This window comes from Dipodomys merriami, unplaced genomic scaffold (genome assembly GCF_024711535.1).
Source record: "Dipodomys merriami isolate MVZ:Mamm:240054 unplaced genomic scaffold, mDipMer1.0.p SCAF_821, whole genome shotgun sequence".
In the NCBI taxonomy this organism is placed as follows: Eukaryota; Metazoa; Chordata; class Mammalia; order Rodentia; family Heteromyidae; genus Dipodomys; species Dipodomys merriami.
Window position 1 is genome coordinate 323101 of NW_027206426.1, and position 4400 is coordinate 327500.

Below are 4400 nucleotides of genomic sequence, written 5' to 3' on the forward strand. Positions count from 1 at the left end.
AAAAAAAAAAAAAAAAGACGGGCGGGCAGACGGTGGGACGAGCGCTCACTTGCCCTTTTCTGGCCATGTTGGGTGGGGGTGGGGGTCTTGCCACGGGCGGCGGAGGTCGTGCGGGTGGCCGGTTCGTTTTCTCTCGTGGTGCAGGCCTGCCGTCTTTGCCGCCCCTTCCTGCTTGGGACCGATCCCGACTTCCCGGTTCTCGGGTTCGGGCCGCTCCGTTCGGGCGACTCCCGTCCTGGTTCCTGGTTTCACTTTGGTCGCTGGCGGCGGCGGCGGCGGCGGCTCGATCTCGGTCTAGGTCTCTGGTGGCTCTGGTGTCGTTCGTGAGGTCGCAGAGAGGACCCGGCTGCAGGTCCTGACCTAGGTTGTGCCTCTCGGTGCGTGGCGGTGGGGAGTGAGGCGATTCGTTTCCGTGTTCTGTGTCTCCGGAGCTCAGAGCCGCCCGGCGCGCGCCGATCCGGGGTACGGCGGCTCGGTGGAGTCGGTCGTTGGAAGGCGGTTGTCGTGCTCCCCCTGGCGTCCGCCTTGATATGACAGTCCCCTCGTTCTCAGCCGAGCGAGCGAGTGAAGGAGGAGGTCTGGCGGCAGCGAGCCGGGCGGAGGCCCGGCCTCTACCGGGTGCCGGGCGCGACTGTCGCCGTGGTGTCGCTGTGGCGCCGGGGCGGCTGTTCTGTCGGACTTTGCGCCCGCAGGCGAGCGCGGGGTGGGGCCGTGAGTCGCCGCTCTCTCTTCCGTGCCCGGTCTGTGCCGGGGGTGGCGGCTTGGTCGGGTCGACCAGTAGTTCTGTCTGGGCCCGACGCCTTGTCCTCCTCCCCTCCCGTAGTTCTGTCTGGGCCCGACGCCTTGTCCTCCTCCCCTCCCTGGACTCTGGTCTTTGAGGGCGAAAGAAGGAGAGTACGAGGGACGTCTCGGGAGTCGGGGGAAAGGGTCCCCGGGTGAGCCGCTAGGTGGTGGGGCCGGTCCCGGCCCGGACTCGGACCACCCCCCCTCCCCGGAGTCACCTCCGAGTGAGCGCTTGGCGCGTGCCGGGCGCGAGGGCCTGGGTCGCCGGCCCCGTGTGGTCTCCCTCCACGGCCCCGGAGGCCGGAGGACAGACCTCTGCGGCGGGAGGAGCCGTGGGCACGGCCGAGGCGAGCCTCTGGGCCGGGACCTACACCCCCCCCCTCCCCGACATAGGAGGGTCGTCGGAGTCACCTCCGAGTGAGCGCTTGGCGCGTGCCGGGCGCGAGGGCCTGGGTCGCCGGCCCCGTGTGGCCTCCCTCCACGGCCTCCTCCACGGGCCCCGGAGGCCAGAGGCCAGACCTCTGCGGCGGGAGGAGCCGTGGGCACGGCCGAGGCGAGCCTCGGGGCCGGGACCTACACCCCGCCCCTCCCCGACATAGGATGGTCGTCGGAGTCACCTCCGAGTGAGCGCTTGGCGCGTGCCGGGCGCGAGGGCCTGGGTCGCCGGCCCCGTGTGGCCTTCCTCCACGGCCTTCTCCACGGCCCCGGAGGCCGGAGGACAGACTTCTCCGGCGCGAGGAGCCGTGGGCACGGCCGAGGCGAGCCTCGGGGCCGGGACCTACCTACCTACCGTCTGCGGTGTGCGCGATGGCGGGGACTTGCCCGGTGGGCCCTGCGTAGGGGAAAAGTCGAGGCGGAGGGAGCACCTCGGGAGTCGGGGACCCGAGCCCGGGAGTCCCGCGTGTGTGCGTGCTGGCGGCAGGGCGCTCACCACCGACCCCGCGCGGTGTGGGTGTGGTGGCTGGGTGCCTCTCGGAGTGGGTGCCTCGCGTCTGCCGGGGGAAGGCTCCCCGTGCCGCTCGTGCCGTGAGCCCGTGCGCACCCGGGGTAGTGGGGCGGGTGCGTCCCCTGACCCCGCTCCCGCCCTCTCTCTTCGTCTGTCTTCGCCTTATGTGGTCGACCAGCTGTCCCTGAGAGTTCCGTGTCTGGCTCTGTTGGGGACGTGTTGGGGACAGGTGTCCCCGATGTGGTTTCCGAGAGGTCCCTGTCGCCAGCGAGTTGTCGCCCCTGCGTGACCAGCTGGTTTTGGCGTGGTGACGTGAGGATTTTGTACCTGCAGGAGGGTGCTGGCATGCTGTGTCCCGGTGGCTGTCAGCGGGTCTTTTGGGGCTCTCTCGGATGCTGTGTGCCGGGCCTTTCCCGTCTCTTCCCGGTCCGGGTCCCCCTGCCCTTCCCCCCGCACCCCGGGCTCCCGCTGCCCTGAGCAGGCCTTGCCCCTGTGGTGGCTCGTGGGTGTGGTGGTGGTGGTGGTGGTGGTGGTGGTTGGTTGGTGGCTGAGTGAGTCCCGTCGTCCTTGATCTCTCCCCCGCTCCCGGTGCCGGATTCTGGCCCTTGCCTCGGCACGCCGAGGAGGAGAGTGGTTGGTTGCCTGGGGTGCATAGGTAGGCCCGCGCGGTGTGCTTCCCTCGCCGTGGCCGGCTTGAGGAGGAAAAGGCGGGGGGCGAGTCCTGCCTTGCCTTGCCTGTGCGTGTGCGGCATCCCCGTCCTGCCGTCGTGCTCGTCCGACCTCCGTGGCTTTTTTTTTTTTTTTTTTTTTTTTTTTTCTATCGCCCCTAGCTCCAACTCCCCCGACCTGCCGCTTCCCGATGGCGGGCCTGGTCGGCCGCTGACCTGCGCTACTCCCGAGCGCTGTCCGTGGTTCTTTTTCTTTTTCTTTTTTTCCTCTCTAGCTTCTTTCGGCTCTGTGCCCGGCGGAGGTGTCCTGGTAATCCCGAGCGCCAGGGACGCTGAAGCCCGTGGTATTTTTTTATTTTTTTATTTTTTTAAGTTTTTTTTTCTTTTCTTTTTTTTTTTTTTTTTTTCCTTTTACCTCGCTCGTTACTCACGAAAGGTTGTCTGTCCTGGCTACGCTTTTATCCCAGGCTGTTGGCCCTCTCGGGAGCCGAGCTTCCTGGGCCCCACCGCCTCCCGAGTGCCGTGTGGCTGTCTTCTCCGCCCCCTCGGTGTGATTGATGTGGTGACGTTGCGATCTCCTTCGGGCCCGGGCCTAAGCTGCGCCAGGCGAGGGACGGACATTCATGGCGAATGGGACCGCTCTTCTCGTTCTGCCCGTGGGCCCCTGCCCTCACCGTCCCACCGTGCCGGCGCCGGTGGTGTGCGGGGAGGCAGGGGTGCGGCAACCGGGTCCGGCTGCGCTCTCCCTGCCCTCGCCGTGAGGTCGGGGACTTGTACACGCTGGAGGAGGGGGGGCGCCCCTGATCTTGCTCCTCTCTTCCCGTGACTCGTTATCGGCACGGGGGTCGGCTCTCTCCGTGGAGAGGGAGGGTCGGTGCTCCGTGCTTGCCCGTGCTGTGTGGTGTGAAAAGCCGCGCCTCGCGCTCTGCCCTCTTGCGGTGCTCCCGGAACGCTCCCGGTCGGTTCTCTCAGGTGCCTGAGGCTGAGTGGTGGTGTCGTTCCCGATCCCGGCGTTGTCCGTTGCCTTGTGCCAGCCTGCTGCCCGTGGTGTGTCCCGGCCGTCCTTGGGTTTGTGGGGCTTGTGCGAGTGAGAAAAAAAAGTTATCGCAGAGATTGACGTCTCTGCTGGGGGGGGGGTCGAGGCGGTTCCCCAGAGGAGGAGCGCTCTTCCCTTCTTGCACCGGGCGGGTGGCTTCCCCGCATGAGCTGCCGGCCCTGGTCCTGGCTTGTCTTCCCTGCCGTGTCACCTGGCTCTTGTTGCACCGGGGGACCTGAGATGTTGCAGTGGGAGGCGAGCCGGGCCTGTGCGGGCTTTCCCGCCCGTGTGCGCGACCTTGCTCTGGCCCCGCACGACAAGGCCGACCGACCAGGGTTGGTGTTGCTGCTGCCGCAGACCCCCCCCGCCCCACCCCTCCCTGCCACCCGTGGTGGGAAAGATGGACGCCTTTGATGTGTGCTGGTCCCGGCGGGGTTCCCGTCGGGGTTGGGTGCGGGCCACCCTCAGAGTGAGGAGAGGTTCTCTAGCGATCCTCGTTCGGGAGGCGGCGTTCGCTGCCGGGTTGGCGGGGGCCCGCCCCCGATGGGCTCCCGCGGCCCTGCCGCTCCCTGTCCCGCTTTTGAGCGTTAGTGGCTGCCCGCGTTGGTAACTGCGTGCCCGCGCCTCCCCCCTCCGAGCTGGGGGAGGGTCCCGCGGGGCCTCTCCCGGGCCGTCGTCTGGTGTGGTGAGTGGAGGACGTTCCCGATCCGTCCCCGCCCCTGCCTCGCGCGCGGTGTGTCGAGTGGCGGAGCCTGGAGCCTGTGCTGGGTCGCGATGCGAGGGCGTGTGGTGTGTGGCTTCCCGGCCTCGTGCTTGGGGTGCCGTGGGGTTTTTGGGGGGTCCCGTCCCCCTCCCCCTCCGGCCCCTGGCGACGCTGTTCCCGAGCGTCTGTGTGGGCCGCCGCCCGTTGGCGACGACGGCGCCGTGCCGGGCGCCGGGCCCCGCGGTGTTCCGGGGCCGCCGTGCC